The sequence below is a fragment of the Anas platyrhynchos genome, chromosome 3, assembly GCF_047663525.1.
Source record: "Anas platyrhynchos isolate ZD024472 breed Pekin duck chromosome 3, IASCAAS_PekinDuck_T2T, whole genome shotgun sequence".
Taxonomy (NCBI): domain Eukaryota; kingdom Metazoa; phylum Chordata; class Aves; order Anseriformes; family Anatidae; genus Anas; species Anas platyrhynchos.
The window spans coordinates 101,802,058-101,816,126 of NC_092589.1; positions in this window are offsets into that span (position 1 = coordinate 101,802,058).

Genomic DNA, 14,069 nt, shown 5'->3' on the forward strand with positions numbered 1-14,069 from the left:
TTGATCCACCTCCTAATCCACACCTTTGCCCATCTTGTTCCCACTTTCTGCTTCTTGGTTTGGTATCATTTTCTCAGCCAACCTGCTGAACATGGACAACAGGTTTACTATAGTCTCAGATTTTAATGAATTGCTTCACAAGAACTAAACAGACATATGTTTTCTCCTCTCCTCTCCTCTCCTCTCCTCTCCTCTCCTCTCCTCTCCTCTCCTCTCCTCTCCTCTCCTCTCCTCTCCTCTCCTCTCCTCTCCTCTCCTCTCCTCTCCTCTCCTCTCCTCTCCTCTCCTCTCCTCTCCTCTCCTCTCCTCTCCTCTCCTCTCCTCTCCTCTCCTCTCCTCTCCTCTCCTCTCCTCTCCTCTCTTCCTTGTACCAAAGTTTCATTTTCTTTCCTTTTGCTTACCAAACTTTTAAATCAGAACTTTTTCTGCTGAAAATGTGGTACTTGTGACAGTCCTTCCAAAAGTTCTAATATTTGCCTATGGTTTATTTGCAATTTCTGGCCAGTTTCATCATTGTGAGGGGCAAGTTTTGAAAAAATAAGATGACAGAAAATACAGTATGCAAAAATATCAGAGTTTTATTACAGTTCTCTGTAGCCCATACATTTTTTATATTTCTACATGCATATTTTGGTTATGCAGTAATAAAAGCACCTGAATATTCATCTCATTTAGTCCCTTTCCCACACATCACCTAGAAGGATTAAATTCTTCTGAAATTGGTATAAAAATATAACGAAGCATACAAGTTCACTTCAGTGAAAATGTCTTCATAAAGACCAACAATGACAGGATGGAATGTACCCTCAGCAAATTTATGAGTGCCAACACATTGTGGTGAGTGATAAACATGTTAGAGAGTGGGATTGCCTTTTGAAAGTTATTTCAACAAACTGGAGAAAATCTCATGAAGTTAAATGAAGATAAATGTATGGTCCTGCACCCAGGAAGAAATAACTTCATGCAACAGTACAGACTGAGGGCTGAAAGGAGTTTAACATAAAAGGACTTGGGGTCTTCATGGACAACTGAACAAGTCAGCAGCATGCCCTTCATGCTGCATACTGGGCTGTATTAAACAGAACAAAACCAGCAAGATGATGAAAAAATTATTCCCTTCCAATTGGGATGTCTAAGGCTATACATAAAGCAGTTCAGATTTGGCAACCACAGTAAAAAAAAAAAATAATCAAATCAATAAACTTGAGCAAATCTAGAGAAGTGTAACTGACTTACAAAGTCACATAACATATGGGCAAAGGCTAAGAGGTGTGTGTATGCTCAGCCTGTAGGAGAGATGGCTAAGGGGAGATTCATCTGCTGTCTTCATCAATTTTAAGGTGATTACATAGAAGACAAAACTAGACTCTTCTGCTCAGAGGTGCCAAAATTAACAGGAGAGGCAATAATAACAAATTGCAACAAGGGAAGTTCCTATTGGCCATAAGGAAAACATCTCTCATCACAGAAGCAGTCAACATTGTAAAGACATCTCCAAAAAGGCTGTGTTTTTTCCAGCTTTGGAGGTATTAAAAATTTGACTGTGCAAGCCCTGAGGATGCTACTCTAACTCTGAAGCTAGGCCAACTTTGAGCAGAGGTTGGAACCAGGTAACCTCCAGAGATCCCTTGCAACCTAAATCATTTGGTGATTTTAATCACATATGTAGAATTAAAGTGCAAAGACATTTTCAAAGTTAAGGTTCAATTTTGAGTTCCAGAACCCTTGTGTTAAGCTTCAGAAAGATGTACAAGCATTTCTAACTATAATGCACCTGCAAGATTACAGTCTGATAGTAATAATGCATGTGATATGAAAAAAAAAAACAAAAAAAAAAACAAACAACAAGGGGGAGGTGGGGTAGGAGGAGGGGGAGGAGCATGTCTGTACAATCCCGAACTAAGCATATTGAGTATATTGAGTACTGCCATAAAAATGAAGGCATGGCTGTGCTGTAACTTGACCAAGTTTTTACATATGTACACACTATATAGCATATATATAAAATATTTCAGTTTATATTTAGAATGCACTAAAAGATAACTTGTTAACAAAAGCTGAATCAGTACAAGAATATATTGCTTGCACAATTTATAAACTATGGCATTATTAAATACAGTGAAAAAAAATGTCATAATCCAGATTCATAGGCAACATGGAAAGGCATATTGTCTGAAAGGCATCAGTGATAAAAACTGGATGTTAAAGGGAAAAAAAAAATCTTTAGTATCAAAAGTGAAAGAAAAGCTCAAAGAGAGTAAGAAGACAAGAGTGAAACAAATAGATACCATTTTGAAGACATAATGAGCATTGTACTCATGGGTAAGGATAAAGATTCCAGTCAAAGCACATGATCCAAATATAAAAGATTTTCTGCAGAAGTGAGAAGTATTTTCAAACCATTTCCATGGTTGAAATGGCAGCATTTGAAAAACAAAAGAAAACTACAGAGAGCATCACATTTGTATAAGGCATCATTAATTCTACTGGTTGAACTCCATCTTTTAAACCATCTTCACTGCAATAGGGTCATTTATTCTTCACTGAATACTTTGCAAAAACAAGGACCAGAAGAGGGAAGAAAATAGCTGTATTCTCTAAGCATTGAAAAGAAACTGTTTTTAGCCAGATCTATACAACACAAGAGCTCAATTTAAGCCCATACATGAGTAGTCAGAGTGTCAAAGAACTCGGTGTTTACCCCTAGAATTAAATAGAAATGCAGTGCAATGGAGGAAAGTTCCAGCTCTGTAAATATCCATGTATTAACTCTTGAATGCATTTAATTTTTTCTATTGGCAATTTAATATCTGGGAGAAAACTATCCAAGCCTGATGCCATTTTTCCTTGTAAACAGAAAGTCCAAACTCCTGAAGGAATTGTAACTTTCTCTCATCAAAACACAGTTTACAATTATTTTTCTAACTGTCATAGAAAGGGACTAAAGAAATTCTACTAAGATACATATAGATGACCATTAGGAGAACATTCAAAGATCAAATGCTAAAAATGTAAAATGATTCTAACAAAGTAAATAGTAAATTTGCAGTGGCAGAGTTTCAGGTTGGTTTCTGTTCCTTGGATGTTGCCCTTTTATTTTCTGAAAAGTATGGATAATTGAAGAGATACTGGCAACACCATAAGAAATACACTCTGATTATATTTTGGTGCACACCACATAATCAAAAATTTTAGCAGATAGCACAATACCACATCATCAAAACTTTTAGCAATTAAAATAGTGTTATATTTTTATAGAAGTTTGGTAGGACCTAAAATTTTGGAAGTCAGTTGGATCTGGGTGTCTAATACCCTGGGATTTCAAAGTGAATAAATAATTAATTCATATAACCATATTATTTTCATATTCCACAAGAAAAGAATAAACTCCATCATGGATATCAGTGAGACTATGTATGTTGCAGAAATCCTAAAATGATTAAAAGGGTTGAATTTTTAAATATGTCACACACAGAAGAGCAAAGTTGTCTTGTGATATACATATGTGACATCATCTTCACACAGGTTCAAATTTTTGCTTTGATCCACTGAGATTTTCAATGTAAAATGATAGCAAAAAATTCTACCTACCATTGGGAATATAGTCAATCCATCTAAAATTAGGTTGATACTTTAAAACAGTATCAAGTAGATTGTTTAGACAGAAGTTATTTGGGAACATTAGCCGTATTTTTATTTAGAAAATTTGCCAGAGTCATTTGAAGGAAGGTAACTTTCCCCTATTTATTGAAGAAGGACTTCATAAGATTTAAAAAATATTTAATTTTTAATTATTGTTAATTATGACTTAATTGGTTAAGAAAAACATTCTGACTTATAAAGTTAAATTAATTGGATTTAAAATTGGTGCGGGTGTTAGTTAGAAGAGACCCATTATTAAAGAGCGGGTAGATTAAGAAAAAAGCATTTGATCAAAACTGATCTTGCTACCATAGGCAAATGAGTTACCAGCCATCAGCAGTATTACAGTAATTTGCCATGTGCTGTCTTCCAACTGTATCTAATTAGCATTTTATTTCAATATTCACAGTAAGTTATTATGACATAGCTTAAGTGAAGTGAATACATTTTACACCGCAACAGCAAACTAAAAATACACACACAGTAGATTGTAGCTCAGCTGAGGTCCTGAAGCTCATTATGTTATATGGTAACCCCACCATTTGTAACATGTTTAATGTTAGCGTGAATCTGATATGTCTTGCTTGGTTAGTATGTCCTCCTTCTCTTCTCTTTCTCCTTAGACAGAATTTCAGGATTGAAAAAAACAGAGAGGAGATAAATCAGACTGACCATATGACCAGGATTTCCAGACGCCAAGGGTAAATAGGAACTGTACATGCCTTGTGGAGCTGATCTGTGCAATTGCTAACCATCTGCAGAGTTGTGTGCATGCTAGATCAGATGTGCGCATATGTAGCAAGTTCAGTGTATGGCACACAGCCTGCATTTCCCTCTGAGATTCACTGGATGTGTGCCCATTCCTTAATTCTGTGTACCTCAAACAACTCCCTCCATTCTCCTTTCTAGTGGTATACTGAAAGTTAAGAGAGCTCTCCTAAAGAGTGAAGAGCATGATAAGAGAATGGCAACAGTCAAAACTTTTTAAAACTACATCAAGAAGACGGTCAACGATATTAGCTGTAAATTACTTAATGCAAACAGCATACAGACATATAGACATACAACAACACAACCAGCTGAGAAGAAACACCATATACTTCACCACAATGAGCATTTACATAACATGGTGCAGGCACTCAGTATTATGTCACTAATGTGACTGTTTTTGTAGTCCCTTGAGTGCCTCTGGCTTTGCAGAGTGCATCCAGCTAAATAGCACTTGTAAGGCCCTAGGACATATGCCGTCTGGCCTCCTGCAGCCACTGCTCAATTGAATATAATGGAGTCATGCTAAATGACATAGCCCTCAGCATGGAGGTGGAGGGGGCAGGCACAAGCACAAAGAATTAATCAAGCAAGCCAACTCTAAATTGTACAAATTCTGTCAAGCAAATATCTATAATATATTCTGTCACTGAGACTGTCAGAATGGGCTAAATCCACAGCTCAACTGAAAATTGTACGGATATTCTAAATTACACCAATTATAGCAATATGAACTAACAGAGGATCTTGTTTTATTTTACAGGAGTTTTAAATATTTGATTCCACAAATAGATTTAGAAGCCACATTTTCTGCTTTCTACTCCTTCCTCCATTCAATTAACTTTTTTTTTTTTTTAATTTAGAAAGTCTCTGTTTTTTTTTTTTTTTTTTTTTTTTTTTTTTCCCAGAAGTAAAGATGGTCTTGTCCTGTTATTTCCTGGGCTGTCAGTAATGCTAACTTTGTCAACAGCTCTGGGAAAAAAGATTTGTTACTTAAATTGTACCCTAAGGCTGTGCAAATGATCTGTAGCAAGTAGTTGTCATTTTCTTCTTCTTCATCTTCCGCATCTGAAATATTTTCACTATTTGCAATTTTCATCAATTTTTTAATTCATATATTTTCTGTAATTACCTCAAGTATCCAGCATAATTATAATTATATATTACATATATATTATATATTATTATAATTTAATATAATTATATATTAAATAAAAACCACATTCATTTGATCAGGAATTTGCTGTACCAGAAGAATACTTACGTGTTTTCTGAAAAGCTGAAGTACATCAAATTACTTCATTTTGTACTGTTCTCTATTTCAAATAAATTAAGGTAAAATAATAGATAAACTATCAGACCATATTTCACGTTTTGTAAAGGAACCATAAATATTTAGGTTTGGTGATGAGATAAACAGATTTAAAATACTTAGAAATACTTAGAAAATTTTAAGATGGCAGATTTTCCAGTGAAAGACTATATATATATAAATAAATAAATCTAGATTTCATGTGTGAATGAGATATAAATGGAAAGTGAAAAAGTGAACAGAACAGGCAATAATCCAGTCTCTGGAACTAACTTTTTATGTCTATGAATAAGGAGTTTATTTCTGAGCTCTGCTTTATTGTCTATTATCTGTAAAATGGTATATAAAGATTCTTTACTAGGATCATTCACACAGTTTAATTAACAAGTATTAATAGTGGCAGAGGTGCTAATAAAGCCAGCTTCTTGTCACAGTTGTTCTCAATCTTCCACTGTGTTGCCTCTGTAAAGAAAAAAGCATCATATATGCCTTTCTCAAATCAGAGTAAACTGGAAAGAATTAACATCCAGACTGGATTTCTAAAATGCTTACATTATTTTATTTTAATCTTTAAGGAAAAAAAAAAAAAAAAAAGATATTGCTAGCTAAAAATATATAGGGTCTTTAAAACTGGTAAGATCTAGACTGCTACCAGGTCAAAATAGCGTATCAAGCTGAAGATACAAATCAACGAAAGCAAAAGCAGAAAAGCAGCTTGACATTACAAATACCATTTTGAGTTTACTGTGGAAGTATAGTAAAACATGTGTTTGCATAACAGTGAATAAGGTCAAGCAAACATGTTATTATATGAATATTTTCTGTAATGTCCTTATGGGAACTCTCTTCCCTTTATTACATAAATATATGGGTTACTATTCTCACACCTGTCTTGTACAAAACAAACTCAGGAGACATGTTCCCTCCAAGACAGGTGCACAGCATGTGGCTCTCAGCTGGGTAAAAGAAAAGCATGCATATGCATGTTGCTGAGCATAGGCAGAAAGGAGAATGGATGAAAGTTGATCTGATACAAAAGAGAAGCATGAAATGAAAAGACATACAACACATGGAAAAGGGACAGATGCATAACTGTACTAAGAAGAAAAGAAAGTTCTGTGCATTAAAATTGAGAGAAATAAGTAGTAAGAAGAACATAATACTCCCCCGTTCACATATTTTAGAAAGATTATTCTCTTATCATTGTCAATAGTTTATAATTTTTTTCTTTAATAATGCTGGAGTATTTCAAAATAATGTCTCTTTTGTGAATGAACTGAAAAACAGATAAAAGTACTGAACTCAGAGGGAACCCAAACAGAAGATTCACTAACAAGTTAGAACCCAAATCCTCTGATGTCATTTATCACTTCATCTTCTGCAAAGTCCATCTGTACAGGAGCTCTCATTTCTGCACTAGAGAAGGGTAATCATTAGAAGTTATCGTGTAAGAAATCCCACAATGAATCACGATGACAATTCAGCATATTTTCAGCTCACTTACAGGAGTAAGAAATTTTTTTCAAAGGACTGGAGAAACTAGAATACTTCTGAGTTGTATTCAACTGTTTGTCCTCTTCTAGATATTCTGACATTCACATTTTGTAAGCAGGACACTACATTTTTGTATAAAGAGCAGTATATCCTTCATTGCTTAGACATCTAGGAAGGAAAATCAAACCCCCATGGTTTAATATGAAGCTAGAATTCACCTTGAAATCCTATAGTATCGCATCCTCTTATAATTTGATAAGAATCTAAAGCTAAATTAGTATTTTCATTTCATTGTCCCATCCAACATCTATGTTGGATGTCTATAAAAAGCATAAACAACAAGATAAAATACAGATACCATAGGAATTTACAGTTAGTTGAGCTTCTTTGTCTATTTTTAGAAGGTACATATTCTGAAAATAAATTTGGACATAGCCTCATATTAAAAAAGTATTCTGTACAGGTAGTTCTTCAAAACTTTAAAGATATTTCTAGAAAAAAAAAAATCAAACATAGATTCCAGTTTCTCTCTTTCAGTTACTTCACAGTGCAATTTATTGTTGATATTCCAGAAATACAAAAAAAAAAAAAAAAAAAGGTTGAACACTGTTAATACATGTATATATTCAATTGTATGGTATTTTCTGCTTGGATATAATACTTCAGAATTCTACCTGTAGTTAAACTGATAAAAATAAAAGCTATTCGAGAAAGCATTTGCTGGTTTTCTCCACTTTGAAGAAGCAGAAGGATCCTTTTTATAAATAAAAAAATAAATAATCTGGATATCTATTTGAAAATTCACTTTACATAAACAATTTTCACAAAACAATCCTGGAAAATAATTTTCAAATACATCAATTAAGCTGACATTGTCATTCTAGGTATGGGTAACATGCAGGTTCTTTGTTTATCTAAAAAATGTTCTTTTTCATTGGTTAAATAATGTCTGCATTTGAGCTTTAATACCATAGAATACTATAAATATAAATTTAATCTCTATTTTTACAAGAACTCTTCAAAATAATAAATTTGGAATAAATTCAAAATTTATTGTGCAAAGAATTGTTGAGATGTCAACCACAAGGAAGACAAGAAGTACATGAAGCAGGATGGGGACTGTTCTTCTCTAAAAAGACCTATGTCCTGGTTTCAGTTAGAACAGAGTTAATTTTCTCCCTAGTAGCTGGTAGAATGCTGTGTTTTGGCTTAGGATGAGAAGAGTGCTGATAACACCCCGATGTTTTAATTATTGCAGAGCAGTGCTTATACTAAGCCAAGGACATCTCAGCTTCTTGCTCTGTCCTGCCAACGGGCAGGCTGGGGGTGCAGTAAGAGCTGGGAGGGGACAGACCCAGGACAGGTGACCCAAACTAGCAAAAGGGGTATTCCATACCATCTGACGTCATGCTAAACAATATATAGGGGTGGCTAGCTGGGGGAGGGGGGCTAGACTGCTCGGGGTTAGGCTGGGCATCAGTCAGCAGGTGGTCAGCAATTGCATTGTGCATCACTTGTTTGTAGACATTAGTAGTAGTAGTACTATTATTATTATTATTATTATTATTATTATTATTATTATTATTATTATTATTATTTTCCTGTTTTATTAAACTGTCTTTATCTCAACTCACAGGCTTCACTTTCCATTTCTCTCCCCTGTCCCAGAGAGGGAGGGGGGAGGGTGAGCGAACGGCTGCGTGGTATTTAGCTGCCGGCCGGATTAAACCACAACACCTATTACAGAACTAAATTGTCCAATTAATTGTCAAAATAGAATATAGGAAAATAAAATAGACAGCCATAAAGGATCCAAGCTGATATTATGTGTATGTCTACTGCTGGCACTGTTACAGACAAGCTACTGTGAGATCAAAGTTCAGTTTTCTTGGGTGTTACTAAAAATTATTCATGCATCCATACTTATCTTTGGCCATATAAGTAATAGCTTGCATACAGTCAGTTCTAAAAAACACACACAAAAAAAAATAATAATAATAAAAAACAATAAACCATACAAAAATCTTCTCCTCCAAGGAGAACTTAGAGACTTGCAGTGTCCTCCTTGGAGAACTTCAAAAGTTGCCTGGACAACCTTTTGCAACCTGCTTGAGCAGGGGCTGGACCAGATGCTTCCAAAGGTCCCTTCCAACCTCAACCACTGTGTGATTCTATGACTGTGTGTTACGTGAAGGGCTCCTCCTCTAGTAACTTGTTGAACTGTACTTAACACTGTTAATTTCAATTTAGAATTTATTGCTTGGAAACACACTTTCTGGGGGCAAAGTTTTAAAAAGTGTAACTTCATCACTCAGTAGAGGTACATTAGGTATTTTAGGACATGTCTATTACAAAGTAAGTTCAAAGTAAGTTCTCAACAATGGAAATTTCCCTATAGCCACCTGAATTTTCTTACAGAATATATGGTGTGCTCCTTTTCCCTGGTAGGCTTTTTTTTTTTTTTTTTTTTTTTTTGGTCAGATATAAGACTGCAGAGTTCAGATATAAAGAGACCTTTGCTGACTACTGATTATCATTGCATATCTGTGAGTACATAAAACCTGAATTAAAATATCCATTGCCTTTGTTTTATATATGTGTGCAAAGGAGGAGCAGATCAGGGATTTAAAACCTATTTCAAAGAAAGAGAGTCATATAAAAAAAGAGAAGTGACATACACAGAAGGTTAATGTGATGTAGCAGATTAATTGTGGATCTGTGATGAAAAGAATGCACTTCTGTATGGGTTCAGTATCAAACTACAAAATGCTTTCCTCATTTGTGGAATATAAAAAATGCAGAAAAGGTTAAATGGCAAGATCTTTTTTTTTTTTTTCCAATCAGGAAGATCACAGAATCACAGAATGGTTGAGGTTGGAAGGAACATTCAGAAACCATCTAGTCCAATGCCCCTGCTCAAGCACAGTCACCTAGAGAGTGTTACACAAGATCGCATCCGGGCAGGTCTTGAATATCTCCAAAGAAGAAGACTCCACAACCCCTCTGGGCAGCCTGTTCCAGTGTTCCATCACCCTCACTGTAAAGTTCTTCCTCATATGGCAATGAAACTTCCTGTGGTTCAATTTATAGCCATTACCTCTTTTCCTTTCACTGGCATACTTGAATAGATATTTGAATAAGGGTACTTGATACTTAAATAAGGGTACTACACTCAGGAAGAATGAGACCTTCACTGACATCACACACTGTAACAGACTGAGTAAGAGTGTAGCAGCTCCTTTTACTTTGGATGGTCTTTGATGCCTTGCCCATGCATGTACACAGTTGCTCAGATGTTACATAACAAATCAGCTACTTGGTAGAGGTTATAATTTAAAGAGTAAACAGGCACACAGTATTGCAAAGCTTACTGACATCCAGAAGGATTGAAGTCACTTTGATATCAATGAAACTGACATTCTTTACACATTGGAAAGGAGTATGAGAGAAACATTACCCTGTTTCCTCCACTGTGTACTATCCGTAAAAACTTTTTATTTTTTTTTTCAAATGACATTTGAAATCATTGTATAGTCTTAGTGCCAAATCTAAGTCTAAGTTACCTTGGAAAGCTAGAATACTTACTGTTACAGCAAAAGTGATCCTTTCTTGCTGACAGACCTTTTTGATGAGTGAAGGTTGCCTTTTAACTGTTGTAAAATGGACACTCATTCAAATGACACTATAGGTACAAGTGACAAAAACAGCATTAAATTTTTATATATAAAAATATTTATGTAAAAATATTCCCCAGACTACCAAATGAATTAACAAGGACAGATACATGGGTGGAAGAAACAGCTTTGCAACTAAGGGAAAGAAAAAAAATAAAATTAAATAAATAGGGAAATAGAAAAATGGAATGTAGAAGAATTAAATCCATATCTGAGTGATTTTCTCTGTTCTACATCAAGCAGGAAAGATCAGAGGAGGGCCACGAAGATGATCAGAGGGCTGGAACACTTCTCCTATGACAAAAGGCTGAGAGAGCTGGGGATGTTCAGCCCAAAGAAGAGAAGGCTCCAGCGTGACCTTATTGCGGCTTTTGAGTACTTAATGGGGCCTTAAAAAAGGTGGAGAGAAACTTTTTTACACGGGCCAATAATGACAGAACAAGCGGGAATGGTTTTAAACTAAAGCAGGGGAGATTTAGATTAGAAGGAAATTCTTCACTCAGAGAAGAATGAGGCAGTGGAACAGGTTGCCCAGAGAGGTTGTGAATGCCCCATCCCTGTAGGTGTTGATGGCCAGGTGTTGATGGGCCCTGGGCAACCTGATCTAGTGGATGGCATCTCTGATCACAGTGGGGGGTTTGGAATTAGATGATCTTTCAATCCAAACCATTCTACGGTTCTGTGGTTCTTTCACCTGACAGAAATATTTTGGAAGCACTGTCTGAATTCCTTGAGCCTTCTACCAACCTGAACTAGCAGAATGTACGAAGTCCCACTAGAGGTATATAAGAGTCTGATGCAAAAATTTTCACTGTCATAGCTTTTCTTGTCTACTCACCTATTACTGCTTTGATTTTAGTCATGGCTGAATTTTAACACCTCGGAGATACTTGTTCCACTCACAAGTTTGTAAGTGGCTGTGCAAAACCAGCTACTTAGCAAAAATAAATCAGTAGTCTGGTGAAATGTAAACACAGGTTTAAGGTCAGATAATTTGCTACAGATTTTAGTTACATTAGGCATCTTGAAATTTATGACTATATAATAAATACCTATTAAGCCTTTTAAAGATGTTGTATTTTAATAGCAAATGTTTTGTTGCATGTTCCACAGATAAAGCTATATTTTCCAAAATAAATTTATGTATACTCAGAACTGTCATGTGTTTACAAACATATTTTGCAAATGCAGACAAGTTTCACAATATTTTCTACAGTAATATGAACTCCAGATACTTAAGCAAATTTGTGCATCTGAACAAGAATTTAAAATCATGCAACTTATTCACTGGGATTCATTTTTCTTCTGACTCATTGAAAAAAAAACAAAAACAAAAAACATATTGGTCATACAACTACATGAGGCACCATTGCATCAGATCAGGTGGCAGGAAGGAAGGGGCAGCAATGAAGCCTCAAGGACAGATCCGTTAACCTGCTGGAGTCTATGTTCTAAACAATGTCCTTCAGGCTCACCTAGGCCAGTTTCTGCTGTATGTGATGTTATGTTCTTGAGTGGGAGAAACTGTGGCAAAAGTATAGCACTTGACACCCTCCTTTTAGACTGATTTGTATGGACTAAACTCAGGGACATTTACTTTTTTAAATAAACTGCATTGCATATTAAGTCCAAATTTGATATTAGCAGAGTTTCCTAAGTTATATTTTCATTTTTAAGGAAATTTAATATCTTCCTATTAAAATGGTGTTAGCTATAATTTAAGTTGTGTATGAATCTCTTAGTTCACCATATAGACTTTTTCCCACCAGCTTTTTAATAACAATTCCAAAACAAAACATGAAACTGGAAAAAAAAATAAAACACTAACATTTTTACTGTAGGAGAGAACATCTCTCTATGTTAGTTTCACTTCTGTAAAAACCAGGAAGTATTTTAGATAGAAACTTCATTTCTACTGGTATCGTTAGCCTATGTAGTTATGTTAACTTAAACATTGATGTGCTTTGCCAAGTTTAATCACTTTGAGAACTTCATAATAAATGATATTTTGCTTTAAAAGTTGGATCCTGCAGATAGAGAAGTCTTGAGTATTTATTTTTAAAGAAATCTGGCAGAATTGGTTAAATTTTCCACTGCAAATATTTTGGTGGCGTACAGATCCTAATGCTCAAGCAGTCCATAAAATAGTTTGCTGCATCCAAAAGAGCATTTCAAAACCTTTCTAAAACTCCCACTTAAATGATGCACCATTCCTTACTTTTTAAAAAAAAATCAGAGCTGTTGCAGAAAGCAACTGCAATGGCATTCCAGAAGGTTAAGATTTTAGGAATAGGGAGAGAAGAAATGAAAGAAAGCATCATAAATTCTTAAAACATTGTGAGGATTTTTTATTTTCTTTAGAAAATGGCTTCTGAAACAAGGAATAATAGCCATAAGGATAATTAATGTTGCTTCTAAGATACCCAAATATCTAGACTGAAGAAATAAAGTGCTTTTCCCCCTCCCCCCCCCCCAATTACTTAAAAGAATTCCCTGATATAATTATTGTTTTCAGCTAGAATAAAGAAGATTCTCCATGAAAGAAAGCATGCTTCTTTTAGGGTTCTGTAATTGGCAAAAAGGAGAATCTCCAACACATAGTCATTTCCCATCTAAATATGAATTTTGTTGAAAGATCATCAGAAAAAGAAACGTGTTCGTGCAAGTACCTTCAAGCAAGGTTTTACAAAGATTCTGCAGGAAACAGTACATTCGCCAAGACTGTATATTTTGCTTTACTTAAGCCTACAAAGGAGATGTCGCAACCTGTGGGAGCAGGCCAGGGAACTGCCAAGACTTTTTCCTAGCTGACATTAATGGACAGCCAACTGTGTGTTCAAATTGACCTGCACATAGGCAGGGTTTCCCAGATGTATGCACATAGCCCCGAGACACATCCACCAAGCTGCTTGAAGAAAGTCATATTTCAGTAGCAGAAGATAACACCTGTCCTCAGAAAAAAAAAAGATGAGGAAAACAAAGAATCCCAGAGCAGCCCACCAGGAACTGAATTAAATGAGGGCAATAAGCAGCCATCATCACTTTCAAGGGCTACAAGTGTTGAAGAAGTTGATAGATTATTTTAAGTCCTCTAATTGGTTTCCTTACAGAACAAATAATGAGGTTTTGAAGCTTATTCAAACCTAGTGAAAAGGCAAAACTTAGGGAACTAAATATCT